This window comes from Achroia grisella, unplaced genomic scaffold (genome assembly GCF_030625045.1).
Source record: "Achroia grisella isolate CSIRO2021 unplaced genomic scaffold, CSIRO_AGI_Agris_v1 utg1920, whole genome shotgun sequence".
Taxonomy (NCBI): domain Eukaryota; kingdom Metazoa; phylum Arthropoda; class Insecta; order Lepidoptera; family Pyralidae; genus Achroia; species Achroia grisella.
The window spans coordinates 2,490,635-2,508,468 of NW_026712695.1; positions in this window are offsets into that span (position 1 = coordinate 2,490,635).

Genomic DNA, 17,834 nt, shown 5'->3' on the forward strand with positions numbered 1-17,834 from the left:
CAAAAATAAAAGTACTTGCCAACTCATTTTAAACTCATTACATTTTCATATGACAAATAAAAATTCACCATTCACCATCCAGATAATTCGTTGTACTCAAATGTTACCTACTTGAATTAGATTGAAGTATGCAGTTTCCTTGATGGATGATCCCTGCCTCTGAAGGCTTGTAATAGGAACTATTCTAGAAATCTATTTCGACTTTTCTCATATGTCATATAATCCTCTTTTGTAGATACAAAATAATTTTGTTCTTGTTTTTTAATTATTATTCAAATCGTTATATGTATAATTAAATAGTTCATTTAATTTGTCACATTAAATAAAAATACTAAATATGTTTTTAATACTTTATGTGAGAGTATTAGGTTTAATTTAAATGTCGTTACAAAGTTACGGAAACAACTCCTGTAAAGTTTTTACAAAAAAAGAAATAAGTATAAAAACAGCAGTTTCCCGACTTTTGCTATAAAATAATAATTTGCATGAGAAATGAGAACATCTGGTTTCGCGTTGCCATGTCAGAAAAGACGAGCCACGTAATTAGTTACAAAAGATTTCTGTTTAATAATCACAAAGTGGAGAATTAACATGGACATTTTTTCTAGTATAATTTATGATATATCAAGGTAATATACAGGGGGTAGAAAACCCTTGTATTCTACCTTATTTAATTATACAATCATAAATACCTAATTCTAGAAATATTTTGTATAATACTTTTATACTATATAGAAATAAAAACAGGGTCGAATATATACTACCGTTATTATTGAATAGCATTATAAACGACTTTTTTGCCATAGAGTGTGACAATAAATATTCAATACGAGTTTAACTCGTTCAACCATCCTATAAGACACCACGATCTAATTAACTTAACGGAGATCAAGAAAATTTGCACTAATTTCTAAGACGGGGTAAGTATATTTTAATAATATCTCGATTGTAATGTAATCTCCAGCCCAACCCCTTTGTCGAAGCTTAAAATATTACTCAAACATTACCCTCTGTGAACAATTTTCGACTTTACTAGTAGATACCTAAAGATTACTATTGGAAAACAAGTAAAAATGCTGTACGTAAAGATTTTGGATGGACGCACTAGTGAGACCAAATAATTGAGTGCGGACTAAGAAAATGATGATGACTTCGTTATCGGAAAAAAAGTTGCACCCGCAAAAAGGACTATTCTCATTGACTCCAATTTCCATTTACGCTCGAAGGGGAAGAGCATTAAGTTAAGGGAAGCGTAACATTAGACGAACAACCTTCTGTCATCAACAATGTTATTGAGTTTTAATAAAAAATATGTTTAGGTAAAGTTTTCCTTGGTGTATAATATTTTTAAATATAGTATAGTTATTCTTGTTACATGAGAGTATTTAAACATACTAAACATAAAATCTACTATGTATCTGATGTTAACAGACAAAGTAGTGTCTTTTTTAAATACTTAAATATTTGAATGTAAAATTTCACGTGTTTTATAGAAGTTTAGTTAATTTTTCATAAGTGAGGTATCATTCAGTGGTCCCATAGCTACGTCTGCGTCGTCTCAGTTATATTAGGAGGGAGAAAATATGAAAAATGGCCAAATTAGTATTTTCCTAAAATGTCTCTTTAGAAAATTATCGGTTAGATTTTATCACTCACTCTATTCTTTATGATTTATTTATTTATAATAAATCGACTTATAACGTATGTTAAGTTAATAATATGTATGTATATATATTTATAATTACTACTAAATTTGTAAACATTTTACGGTATTCATTCTAAATATATTATATTTTAGATTATAATATAAAATCTTCTATGCCTCTATTTATACTAAATATGTATGTACTTACTATTACAAAATCTTTACTAATATACTTGTTACAATATATTTCTGTATTTATGTGAAAGAAAAATGGCGAAAAAGAACATCAATGGGGCTCCGGATGATCCTAAACGGTTAACTGAATTAGTCGGTCAGTAGAAAAACAATGCAAAAATGGACTTATAGCGGGCCTTAAGCGCCACTCCACTTAGTCTGACGCGCCTTTTTATTGACTGAGCTTTTACTTCTACTTTTCATCTTTATACCAGTTTAATTAAACAATTGTTTTTTTTCACAATTTTAATCTTGAACGAACAAAGGAGTCTTATTATTATTTTTAAAGCATTCTTCCGCAATTACTTACAAAATAATTGCAAGCAGAAAAAGACTGCTGCAGCTGTTGTATAAAATGCTGCCGTCTCTGAGATTTATTAGATTCGTTAACGGTGTTTACAGTGAATCACCAACATCAATATTACCGGCATTTACACTGGCTACTCACATGAAACACCAAGCCAACTTTTGTGCTTGAAGCAGCAGTACTCGTTATTATGTATACATACGTCCTCTAAATGAATAATTTAATTATCTGCAGGAATGTAGATTTAACTTATAAATTTAGTGATGTTAGAATAAGCAACTGATTTCGAACTGTCAGTAATTATTAGATCGTTATGAAATTTAACACACATGGAATATATAATGGGTAAAACAGGTAGAGATAAAAAATATTTTATTCCGTCTAATCAGTTTGTTAAAAATCACCCAAACGAAATCACAATTAAGAACAATTTTCATAGGCATAGTTACTAACTTTTAAAAATATGCACTGAATGCTACGAGCAAATTGCAGTCATTTATTCCAATCACGCGACGCATGGAATAAAAAGACAGTAAGACTACCTACACATTTTTTTGTTATAATAAATTTTGTTATTGTTACTGATTATTGGTAGGTATTTGCATTAATAGCAGACTTCTTCTGTATAATTTTAATATTTTTTTAAAAAAATATTGCTTTTATTTTTAAACACCAAAACTGTAATAGGGGCCAACATAAAATGTGATTTTTTTATTAACAATTGATATATGTATATATTGGAACTAACCTCTCAAAGATTTTATAATGGAACAATGTTTTAATTTTAATATATTAAAACAGGTATACTAAAAATAATCCAATATGTGTGAATTCTGATAACAAGTACCAGATAAAATGTCGTATGTCCGTACATTTGGATCGTTCACTGTTACCTGAATTTAAATTCCCGGCATCTGACATGGAACACCTGCTGCCAGCTTGGATATTTTAAATATTTCTTTCTATATTCTCACAGTTACAAATATAATATATCTTTACATTCGCCTACATTATTTTTTACCGAATTCAAAAAGAATAATTATAGTGAATAAAGGTATATTCAATAAGTCTGTATTTAAATAGATTTTTTCTAGTAGTCTCAGACAACAAGCTAAAAATCAAATAGTCCGATGTCGTAACTTAGAGCGAATAGCTAACCTTAATGCTTCTTGAAAGTTGGCGAACTAATTAAAAGTTTAACACCTCTTGTTGCAAACGCTTCCGGGCGTGTGGCAAGGCCCTTTCGCAAATTGGTTTAACTTTTCATGCCCCAACTATTTACTTATAGGGTACATAAAGTGGCTGTATTTAGTCACAAAGCAGTGTCTTAAAAAGTTTTTTATAGTTCTTATTATCGTATTACTTTGATGAATGTGTAAATTTGTAAAGGCGATTGAATTTATTAAAGATTACATATGTTATTTATTCCTTTACATTAATTTTTTTATTTGTATTAATAGACTAGATCTGATCTATTAGTATCTTGGGTACTAACAGCGCGAATGCTAATGATGTTTTCTGTTGAAATTGGATTGAAAAGATTAAATACCTAAGTCATGTCACATATGAAAACATGAAATCTGTTTAATCAATTTATAGCAGCAATAATATATACGTATATAATAGTTAAATGTTTTCTTTGCTTAACCACAATTAATAATATAATAATAATGATCCTGGATCTGGATTCATAGCACGTCGTCTAGTTTATTACGACTCTAATTATATACCATCCATTGCAATAGTTATAAATAGTTTCATTTATTGGTTCAATAAACTGAAAACATTTTTGCACTATTATTTTCTACAATATGTAATGTTAAATAAATAGAAATACCACATAACATGCCATAATTCAGGCATAACCTGTGGTTTGGTTCAATGATGCTATCTTACTTAATATTATAACCGGCTTATGGCAATTCTCAATTTATGGTCCAATATAATATACTAGACCGCAGTCTAGGTATCTCTAATGTATCAAAGATCGCATTGGGTCTAACATACAGGCATTGCTGCGGGGCTGAAATAGATTGCGTGTAGTTTCTTTGATACCAACTGATTTAGTCAACAAAGTTATTAAAGAATTCCAGTTGATTATACAAATACTCGTAGACAAATTTGACCCAAAAAAATTACAGCAATTTATATATTACTACGGTAAGACTCTTTCCATGAAAAGTAAGGCACATAATAATGATTGTGTTCGTGACATTTCATAGCAATATTTAATTCTTTGAATGGGAACTACTACTATCAAAATAAAATCCATTGAGTTGAGTCGCAAAATACAAATCCAATACAATCTGCAATTAGTGAAGTTGAAAATTTAATCTTACTAGCTTTACTACAATATTTTCGTCTATATTATTTACTTACAATTTTAATCTTATACATTTATATAAATAAGTGAAAATTATTATCTTGGGCTACATGTATAAATTTATCTAATCTCCGAATATTTTATCGGGAAAGAGCGTTCGTCCCTATTTTGTGATTCAAATATGATTACAGCAAAACGGCACTACCAAACTCTACAGTGATGCTCTAACTCGATTTTGAGAACTGCTAGCTTCCGTTCTCTACACAAACTGGGTATTATATATCCGCTATTATGATTAGAAACATCTTAGTAAATATTATCTAATTGTGTACTAATTTTAATTCAAATTCATTATGAGAAATGTTGGTTCAACTTATAATAATAACCCCAGACCATTGGCCTGACTACGCAACGCCATCTAGTCCCAGGCTAAGCAGAACTTGTGTTATGGATATTGGTCATTTTTTTGAATACATTCATAATATACATAGAAAACTCGCAGACCAATACATACAATGATACTTTTGAATACAAATGTTTGTATTGTGCGAGGAATCGTACCCACAACGATCGGAAGTATTGCACTAATCAAGTCCAAGATATGACGGTGGAAAATAGTAACCGGCGACAAGTATCAAGTCTACACAAAACATACAGTGACACCCAGCGTACCGCGCATGTATTGCTATTTCTAAAGACAGTATAATATCTCCGGATCTTGTAATTTAAATGCTATGTCAGTTTGTTCGTACATGTTTAATGGCATTTGTATATAGAATTCACAAAACAGGCAATTAATCCGATCTACTCATATATTCATAGAGCTTCCAATTTAGCAAATTGTTATTGTGTATTGTGTATCTTCGTGATTATGTCATAAACCGCTATCTTGGCTCACACGAGTATAATTATTGTGCCCTAACATCGAATATTTTGACTTCATTAGCTTCTTAAAAATTAACTTCTCCTTTAAAAATTCTTAAAATACGTAGGTGGATTAGGTACTATTATTAATAAATATATTTATAGCAACCAATTTTTGTTTTAGGATTATTATAGGTCATAAAATAAATATAAAATTCAACCCAATTTTAGAGTTCGCTGCTAATACCTGTCGAGACAGAGATATTAGAAGACCATTAGCAGCAGTAATTTTTGTATTCTCCTTAGCGTTTCCTGAAGTCTTTAAGTTTTTAGATTAGTCTGAAAACTTATTACATTTCACTTTTTTTGTCGAAAATCCTTTGTCATTGCCTAAATATTGACTTTATAGATAATCGGTTTCAATAAAAAGGTTCTTTCAGTACTTATCCTAATAACTTTTGATTATTTGATAAAACCTTTAGAAAGTTTTAAGTTTAACATTTTCTGTTTTAAGTTTAACATTATCTTATTGCGTTTTGGTATTTGGTTGCTTGAAATGTGTTTCAGATTTCAGGTAAACACCACAGAAGTATTAAGAACTTAATTAAGCGAAATCCAGATCCTTTTCTTCGTTATTTTATCAACATTTTTATTGCGTTCAGGTCTTGAGTACCTGGGAACCCAGCTCAAGATAATGTTATTTCGACTTCCCAATCGTTTAATAACATTTTGCAGTTCTTAATGAGTTTAGATCGAGTTTTGAGTAAGTTAAGTACTATGAAAGCAGTTTGACTGTTCGAATATATGAATATATTTCGATAATGTATAAGTAAATAATGTAATTATTACTAATTAACCTAATCTTATTGAATGATATAATTTTGACCTAATCTTATTAAGGTCACAATTTCCCTTGAAGAGGAGTATTTATCTAAGTTGGCTTTAACTCAAGCTGTGATGTGATATATTATCAATTTACCTAATTTTGTTCATATATATTTTTGCAATACGCACAATACATATATATATACATAAAAAATAGTAATTACCGTCCTGAGCATATTCATTTATATTTATAGTACGTATTGATTTTATAATAAATATACTTTGGAAAATGTGGTCTGCGTCTCACTTATATCAAGCGCCAGTTTTAGTTTTACTTTGTAATCTCTGAAGTGAAATTACAGGAAAAGAGGCACGACATCTGTCCTCAGACATGGAAACTCGTGCGTCGTATTACGGGTGACACATAGCAACATGTTCTATATTTGTATACACGTTCACCTTGCTGTTGTATATGTCAGTTACCACCACCACCACCACCACCACCACCACCACACCCTAAAGTAGGTCGTCAGCTCGTTTGCCTTTGCAATTATATAAATTGTTAAAATCGTTTTATATCATATTTTGGCCGTCCGAAACTTGTTCAAAGATTTCGATAAATTCGAGAAGGTATTCGTTGTATCTACGGTGTCCTTTAGGAAAGAAAAATCGATCTAGGTGGAGAGGGATATATTTCAGGGAAAATTTGATTCAACGAGATAAATGACTCGTCTGCTTCTGTTAATGCTATCTCTGTTATTATCTTGCCAAAATTGAGGGGCAACTATATATAGGTACTAACTATAATAGTATTACATAGAAATTTATAGCTATAACTATTAATTTATTAATAATTTGTGGTAGTTAGGGTGATAGAAGGAGATATAAATGTAATAATGTATACTTCATGACGTGATGAAATATATAAAAGCGGTAATAAAAATAACGAATCAAATGGTCCACTTAAGGAAGAATTATTTAACTGAGTATATAGTACATTATACAATAATATACCATATATCTTTGTATCTATTGGGTCTTTTAACTTTTTATATATGTATAGCTTTACGGTTATATATGATCTTTTTCCATTAGTTTTCAATGTAACACGAATAAATTGCTATAGGCATGTTGATTACGCCTGTTATTTTTCATTTCTTAATATTATATTAGATTAATGCAAGAGTAATTGTTATTCAAAGGGATCTTTATTATTAGTGTCTACGAATAAAATACTTCATTCTTGTGTATAAAGTGATAAAGTAGTCATCATTATTATAACTGGATATGTTTCAGAGTTTTAATGAAGAGTAGTACCTATATGTTTTTCTAGCAAGTATACCTATAGTTGATAATTAAATAAAAAAGATAAAGTATATGTAACATTGTCTCATACTTAAAGATTTATTTCATCTTATTCATAGTAATTAGTTCACCCTTATCCATTCAACAATGTCTGTATATTACCTATGTACAGAACTCAATTTCGCAGTGTTTAGACGAGACATTGCTCACAGCTGTGTAGGATCTACGTCAGTTTAATCACTACAGGAACGGCAACTGTTTTGATTAATTACGAAGGTTACAAGTAACCACAAAACTAGTTCAGTTTGGGGATACTACCTGCGACAAAAACATTTGGTAGAAATGAAAATTGCAAATGTTGCATAAATAAAGAAGGTACTTAAAAAATAAAATAAAATCTATTCACATGTCTTAAGTTGAAGTTTAACAAAGTAATGCATCTGAATAGTTAAGAGATATCAATAGAAATTAATAATTAAAAAGAACACTGTCAGAACGCTAATGTTACTGTTAAATCATATAATATTTATTGAGCTCACTAAACGTTGCATGGCAATAGTTGTTCATGTACGGGATTTTCATTTAATTTTTAACATAGACACCGATATAAGCATAAAACATAAATAAACAGGGATTAAAAAAAGAAGTTCAGTTAAATGTCTTGCCAGTTCTTCTTAATAGAACCTGTATACCGAATGGGACGGTAGGGAAAAAATATTAATTACAAATAACTTGACTTGTCATATATGGCTAAAATATCCTACATGATTTTTTAATTTGTATTTAATTAAGTTATTAGTAGCAAATACTAAGTGTTATTACATGTAATCAACAATTATACAAAAAAGATGTCAATGTTAAAAAAAACTGTAAATGATTTTGCCGTTTCATGATAAAAATGATGACTTCACGAAAATTGAGTTTAATATATAAAATTATTGATCCAATATTATCCGGATCAATTATTTGGATAATATGAACAAATTTCTCTAGTTATTAATAATTAGTGTGAAACTGTCCTTAAAAATATGTTAGAAATTATTCAATATTTTCTTTCAAATAAAGAAAGAAACATACATTTATTTATATATGACACCAGAAGTATATTAGATACGTATAAGAAACATAATTTACAGATTAATAGTGTTATATATAATAGTATACGTGATGTTATGTATACGTACGTGTCTATCTCACTATAAACATTAAATTTATCACACACACCACATTACCACTATTTAAATAACTGCCTGCGTCACTTTCCGAAGTAACAGTAGAAGTTAACATGAGTACCTAGACTAAAATATCTCATAATTATTTCACATTTCAACATAGTTATAATATTCAGTATATTATATTATAGCACCTACCCCACCATCACACGGTTCGCGGGGATGTTTCAAAGTACGTACTCTAACGAGCACTCCGGCAAGAGCGTGACGGGACTACGTCACTGGGTGTATAGTCTGTAGAACAGAATGTACAAGATTTCATCTAGATAATCAAGTTCATTATTATTCTTAATCAATAAACCCATAATTGACAATTTTAATTGATAAGATTATACGTAAGATATTCTTACTGTATTTATATTACTTGTAAGAAGTATATTTTCTATTCTTGGTGTGTATACAGATATTTATAACAATTATTTTTTCATTGGGAGTTAGTATTTTTTAATTAATAACCTGTGCAGGGAATCCAAAATATATATTAAATAAAAAAAAATAACCTAACTTCTCTCCTGGCGGACGTTGACGTTGGAACGTTTGATATAAATAACAGCGTTAGAAGTTAAAATTACTTGAATTTATTTAAAATTCTAAACTATTTTATCATTGAATACCAGTTTATTATTATAAAAGATGCTCCTAACGTCTGTTATATTAATTTTAAACTAAAAGATGGAATATCAATTTGCACAGAAGAAAGCATTTTTTACAACTATTCGTATGTAGGTACATGATCTTGAGGTAATAAATGAAAGAAATTGTATATAATATGAGTTAGAAAGCCGCTCTACTCATTAGAGCCCGTTGACGGAGCGGATTACGTGCGGATGTGGACGGATACAAAGGTTACGGCTGCGAATGTGGCGACTAATTTTATTATTATATATCGCGCTGTCGACGAACCTCGAATCGAGATCCCACGTGTGTTTCCGGAATTGTTTTGTGCTGACGACGTAATTACCCACGCTAATGACTGTCGCTTTATATTTTGCACGATTAAGTAAATTGGTAAGTTGTTATATATTTAGGTAGATACTCGTTAATATTATAATTGTTACACATTATTACTTCAATCAAAATTCACCTTATTTGTATCACCCATCAAAGAGTTATATACAAGATCTTTTGTATGATTTGATATTATTATTATAATTATTGATAACAACATCAGTATATTTTTTTCTATTAATACTGGTACTTTATTTCGCGCCGATTCATTTTTCCTCTACATCTTATGTGTAAAAAAGATTACATGGCTATATAAGTATATTAAGTTTATTTATAGTTAAGAAAATTTCATAAGACCAGAGGGAAACTTTCATGTCAGAAGTTAATTATGAACTGATAATAAAATAAGTTTCCTAACAATATAATAATTACATATTTACTTACATTTTCAAAACTGTATAAAGTAATTTACATGCAAGTTTAAATCACATAAGTAAATTAGTGTTACAAGTTATTATTAAATCTACAGCTAAGCTATGACTAGGTAGTGTAAACAAATTAAATGTCTAGTATTTTACACTCTTTTATTAAAATCATAAGTACGGAACTATATTTACTTGGGTTGAATCTTGATATTCAATTGTTAAGGAAATATTTTAAACTGATTGAGCTGAAATATTAAAAATTACTTTCTTAGTGAGCAAAGTTTATAATGGAGGAACAAAGACTATATACATTAGACGGGTAGCGTCACGGGTTACAGCTAGTATATATATCTATAATAATCCAATTTTTAACCACGGCAGTTTCATTTTGAAATAAATTTCGAAAGCTGTGTATATTTTGACTATTTATTTTACAATGACATTCAAACTTCTGCGACCATGTAATTTAAAATGTAATAAACTGCTTCAGTGAACAGAAAGCAAGACGATAGCAGCTGTGTAAATTTTGTCATTGTCTACTAATTTCGAGTTTGTTATACAAACAAAACAGCTAATTCATCCTATATTTGGGATATCGCCCGTTTACGAAAACAATCGTATTTTCTCTGTCTGTTTTGTTATCGAAGTGGTATTTTTGTGTGGTAGGTTTCCTTTAATTTCAATGTAGACAAATAAACAACTATTACCTGGCGTTCCAAATATAACAGACATTCGACAGTACTTTTTAAAGTTATAAACCATAAGTACATTTCTTAGAAGAAGGACACAAATAACTGAGAGCTAGATAAAAAACCTAATCCTGCCAATCTGCCATCATAAAATGTTTAATACTAGGCAGTAGAGTACAGTAAAACTCAAAGATTTGTGTCGTAACATTAATATACTCGTAGGTTTAGTTTTTCGAACTTTGTTGTATGTCACTTAATGTTGTACGTATTACGATCGTAGCTTGCAGATTTACTATAAGAAAATACAGTGCAGGCACAGGCACTCCTAATCTAAAGGCCAACTAGTTAAGAGGTTTGAATCTCGGCTCAGACCATCGTGACTTCGATCATCATTGGAATAGGTTAGGTTATATCAACCTATTGGAGGGAGTTTTATTTATTTTATTGTATCTGTAAGCATAAATATTCTTATGTATTATAGAATTTTCTACATAAAAGTTGTATCAGAAAAAAGGTATGTTACTTTTTTCCCAACATCCAAAAAATAGGAACAGATTAAAAACACTGTTTAGAAATATGTTTCGACGTCCTTTGTTATGAAAAGCGGCCTAAGCCGTCAACCATCAAACGAGAAAACATCATTTTGGCATGTTTGGCTAAGCGATGTATCTGTACCTAAGCAAACAGTGGATTCGTATGGCACACTGACTTATATTATTTTGTTTACGTCAAAGACAGCCTGCTCTGTTACTATGTTACGTCATATAACCCTGATCCCTTCTAATTAGATATTGTAGAAGCGTAACTTTACATTATAATCATTTTAAAAGAGAAGTTCTAATTAGGGAACTAATAAACTCGTTAGAAAGGATAAAATTGCCTAACCTTTACGAGTTTTATGATATAATAGGTAACTAATCATAATATGTGAAGTTGTAATCAGAAATGACTTTTAACATCCAATAACTAAACGGTATTGAATATCCCTATTTTATTATTTATAAAAGTTTCTTTACTGTATAATGTATTCTATGCAAAATGCATAGTAAACTTTTTAAACTTTCACGTTTAATATACTACATTATTAATACAGGTAAACTACTTTTAACACGAACAATTTTATGGTAAATAAATTTATTTACCCCTCTTGACATTCGTACTAGGTTGCACGAGTGAGACGAAATAACTTTTTTTTTCGGAACATTCTAATGCTGTTGGCCGTAGCTGGCCGTACCTTTACAGCTTCACCGGACAATGAAGTCAGCTTGTTGTTACAATATTCATTTTCGTATATATATTAGATACGGAAATATTACAATTTCCATATGTAATACATATGAAAACTGAACAGAAAGTTTGAAATATGTCTTATTATATACAACAAACTAAGCATGATACTTTATAAGATGTAAAATTAGTCTCACTTGTTTATGCTAAGGTTAGGCCTCCCGTAATAGAGCGTGGAGGCGTGGTAATCTCTTTCAATGAGTCAGCTGTGGGTTCACCGGCCAGACCTTTCATCAATCAATCTGTCTGTTACTTCATGACCCATTTGGCAAAGACCGCAATGCGCGACAGGAGGAAACCATAATCTTTTTTTTTATCAAAAGCGTGACAATTTCGAACTAAGTATATTATTTCAAAATATATTGCAAAAAAACATGGAGCATAACATTAAAAACTTCTACTAATTTGCTTTCCAATTGACTCGTCATTAAGACTCGACACTATGTCAAAAGTATGTACAATATTGTTATTGCATACAAATTTGCATAGAAGTATTTAGTTTTAGACAACACATGTATTTTATAAATTGATAGGGAGATGTAGGTAACCAGGGATTGCTAGTTGAAAGTATTTGTATAGTAAAAAGAGACTAAAGCGGAGGCCAGGCATAAAGTAATACAAAATGTTAATTTACTATTTAATGTTCGAAAAATATTAACGGGGCAAAAATCGCTCTATATTTACTTATAGTAATATTTCAAAAATATTCAATATATTCAACAAAATGCTCAATATATGGTTTTAATTAGATTTACACTGGCACATACCCCTTGTCAGCACTCAGCAGCTATGACAGCAAGCTCTAATACATACACTAAGTGAAGAATCTGTAGAGACTAGTTAAAACTAGATAACAGAAATGTTAACGCAACGATAACGAGGAAGGCGCCTTACTGGACGTCTTGCTACTTTCTATAGAATAGGTAGTCGCCTTGTGTACTCTTCCCAAGGGTACAGAAAAGTGATACTATGTGGGTTGTAGTAGGTAGGTTTCACTATCGTGGTAATGGAGATGCAGTGTCAGCAGTGAGTCAGCGGGTAGCGGTTATCAATCAAGTGACGCAACATGCGGCCCGTGTCGTTTCGACAAAGCCAACCCAGCCGGTACAGGGGTCAACCTATCAATATTAACCGTCGTCCCCAAAAAGCGACACGTTTATCTCATAACGAATATCAAAACAAATTCAATTTTAACCAATTTCCTTTGTTTCCACGCAATAGTCTCTCGAACTTGTATTTGAGAAATATATGTAATACATATTTACATAGGTATGTACATCTGAAATATGAATTCAAACCACCGAAATCTGACATATGGATTTAAAAAAAAATCTTTGTTATTAATGATATAAATAGTACAGTACATTATATAATTAATTTAATAATGAACAAACTTTTCTAGGATAGGAATGTAACATTTTCCGGTAAGTTTTAATTAAATTTTCACCTGAGGAGTTTTTATTCTTCTCGTTTGTACAATTAAACCGTTTCATTATATACTGTCATGCATTTTTTTAAATAATATACGGAGCCTTAAAAGATCTATGGTAATCTATCTCTCTTCAGGTGCTTGCGTCATAAGCGACCTGAGGAACATAATATGTGTATGGTGAAGTTTCCTGATACAGAGGCAACAAATAAATTTGTATCATTACTGTTATTCACTATAGTCGATATTGTCACTTTCAGGTGAACCTTAAGATTATTGCCATTCCAATAACATAAAATATAGATATGTGTGATGTTAATTCAAACTTATTATCTGATGCGACGTGTTTAAAATGTTTACGTTTGCAAAATATATAAACAGTACATAATGGGCAAAGTTACTTAGCAATCTTTATTAAAAAAAAATAAAAAAACCCAAGAAAGTGCTTACGCATGCGGTCCAAAACAAATATTTTACACATTTCTACAAATTTGCATTTTATGTTATGCCTACTTAAGATTTGGTCAGCAAAGATATAATATAATGTTAAACTATGTTGCATTTAGTTTAAGTTTAATACTACCTTTTTATATTACTACACGATCATCTTGAAAACAGCTATCGAGATTTAGATAAGTCATTCAAAACAGAAGCGGCTCTTTGAGAAGTTGGTCGGAATATAGATGAAGGAATATAAAGTAACACCTAGTTCAGATTTGCCCAACTTTGCTTTCAAATTCTTATCTAGCGCATCGCTTCAAAATCCTCCCAAAGTATGCATGTAGAAACTTCTATCGAAAATATGTTGTTCAACTGCTTATTTGCTTTAAATATTTCATTTTAAGCAGATTTCCTCAAAACGTAGTGCAATACAAGAATATATTCTTTAAGAAAGCCAACGGAATAATTATTTTGTCGTTAAATTAATTATTCAAAATGCGCAGACGCCCTTTTCCTAATCCTCCTCTGCGACCCTTCCTTTGGCTCTCTCAGCAGAATACATAATGAGACGGCGGGTATTATATATTTTTTTATTTTCAATGAAATTGAGCGAAACGGTGTAGATTAACTTTTTCCAAATCTCATCAAAATATCACAAAAACGGAAATTAAAGAAGCCATAAAAAGATATAGATGTAATGATATAAAATTTCAAATGAATAAGACACTATAACAATCCTACCCATTATCGTAGACCCAGAGATTTCAAATTACTAGAATACAGGAAACAATGTACCTAATAAATATACTGGATTTCATGCTAATATTACATATCTAACAGAATTTGTGCAACATTGTGATTACTAATGAACCATTTTGTTTAACTATTGACAAGACATATATCTGTTTAAAAACAATGTATGATAATGCAAATTATTAAAATCAAAATTAAATGCTATAGCTATTCCAATTATATAAATAAAAAAATCAAAGTGTCATAAAAATGCATTTAGCCTCCAGGTAATATAAACGTTCACTGTTCACTGTTCACATACACAATAAAAAATTCTTCAGCAATATAATCTATATTCGATGCTTCCACTGCACAACTGCATTATTCTCAGAAAAGACAGACAGAATAACAGTTTTTGTATTTTATTGATTTTCATATTTCCTTATATAAGAAAATTGATTAATTTTGTACAAAGTACAAACTAATCATACTTAGAAAAGGTGTGACGACTTTAATGTTAATTAATTTTTAAAAGTAAAATTGACTAATCATATATGTATGTCTCTATATCTAAACGAAATCTATCATCATCAACAAATTTAATAACTATAATTTAATAGCCAACATAGAGATTTAATTCTTAGATGTATCACTTTACTAATTGTAGCTTATCCATAAATCGAGTTTAAATTACAAATTACTCAATAGATGTAAGCACAGTTTGCGAATTAGTTGGATAGCAGCGCGTACCTTGTACAGCATTTACAAGCGTTGATTGATAGCTTTAATTCAATCGCGCGGTAATACACGGCGCTGTGTAACTGTCACTTGTCAGTTGCCAGATACACTCGCGCTGTCTCTTTAATTATCGTCATAATTTCTACATTGATGTCTTGAATTATAAGGCTTAATTTCCAATTTCGAGCATTAAATTATTTATTTACAACATCTATTAGCAAAGCGACCTGCCTCACCTATTTTAGCCGCCAAGTAATGTTGAATGGTGAGATGAGATATTGAGTTTATGGTGTGAGGAGATGTGACATCTTAGTCCTCCATAATAAAAATTCATGAATGGTGTCACGGGTTTCACATGTTGACTGAATGTTCCTGGTGTTTTTCATGTGTACGTAGGTGAATCGTGTGCTAATCTATTGTACTATTTATATAAAAAAAACTAAGATTAGATTGTTTCTATACTGCATGGAAATGCTCAATATGCAAGCTTGATCTAAATTGTAAAGTGAGTAAAATCTAGAAATTATAAATGAAATGCTTATCTAATTACTTTTCTACAATAATTAAGTCTAGTTCAGTATTAATTATATACTTGAAACCTTAAATCTCAGAGTTCACAATCTACATATGTACAAGGAATTATTTTGTATATCTTGATAAATGTGGTACTTCATCAAATTCTGCATTTACTACTATTTAAGACGAATTGTAAAGTTTAACAGTGTTAATATTTAAGCTTAATAATAAGCTGTATGATAATAGGCCTATAGAATAGAGAGTAACTATCCTCTCTATTCTATAGGTGTTTGATACTCGTTCAAAGTAAAACGATGGAGTGTCCACAATCACTTGTGCCCATACTTTATACTCGTTTACGAGCTCTCATAAAGTGCAAGACTTTTGGGTCGAATAAATTTTCACACATCCCTTATTTTAGCTTACTCTGTTAGCTTAGGACTGCCTGATCAAATCTAAAACCTATCTATTTATAAATGTAATCGTGTACAGAACAGCAGAAAAAAAATGTTAACTGTGAATGTTAGTTACAGTCAATTTTAGGAATTTTAGTATATAATTTAGATAAGTTCAATTTTAGGAATTTTGAATTAAAAGTATAATTAGATACCTTCACCAGATTTCCTAATTTTGAAATTAATTGAGTTATATAAGTAGACTTTATTAATAGTTAAAATTCTTAACTGTAACGTTACATAGCCAGATATGAATACTTTAAGGTACATTAACACTCACGAATTGATTTTTTGTTAAAACATACCTACACTGATTTCTGAAGCATTTTAGGAAAAAAAAATGTATTCTTTAAATATATAGAATGGCTAATAGCACTTAAAAAACATTAGGGAAACTCTAAGAAGACCGGTACCTATTGAATGACATTGTTTTCCTCAATTTTCATTAGCAGTCGACAAACGAACCTGTGCCTAATTGTGTTTGCTACAGGTACTCCAGAACAACAACGATGTAATAAGGACCAAAGAGGGACTCTAGGGCCTTACATTCCTACAGATGCTATGCGAAAGTTGAACACCGTTTAGAACCTTGGCTGTATATAAACATTACGAAGTCGTCAGACAACAAGTAATTGTAGTAATTTTCTGGGCCGGTTATTTTACATTTTCTCTACTGTTAAGACTTGTGTGTAGAAAATATTTACTGTACATTAATTTACTAAAATATATTCTTTATATATATACCTATTTTATTATAAGATAAGAATAAGAACAGATCATGCATCGATATATCAAGTATTGATAACAGCTAAAAGCAAAGCTATTTCAGATATAAGCATATTGCTCATAAGGTTGATTCGTAAAATATTTTCATTATTTATGATTGGAGATGCAAATAGAGCCTTATCAGTCAGGGGCGATAAGAAATACCGGAAAAATATAATAATTATATTATAATTCAGGTAAGATATATATTTTGGCTTTCCTTACCACTTTTAATACCCTACTTTTTAATGAGCACCCTACATTAATAACATGGACAAACAAAATTAACAAATAGACAAACGTTTATTTGCTGTCATTAAATGCTACTATTTCACGAAATTGTCAAAAACTTAGTGAACCTTTGTGAAATTGATATGATATGATCAATTCTATGATATCACTGCGACTATACGTCACAGTGGTATATACCTTATCAGAACTATAGATAAACCGAGAAAATATATTTGCGCATATAGTGATGTACATTGACATCAGTATAAGCCACTGAGCCATTTGGCTCAGCAGCAGCAGCAGAAGCAAATCAAAAATGATTAATTTACATTGAAAGTAACATAACACGAAGCTAGCACAACAATAATTTTATCAATAGGTTTACGTCACAAACCTTTTGTTACAATTGTTATGATGCTACTAAAATCATGCAAGTAATTATG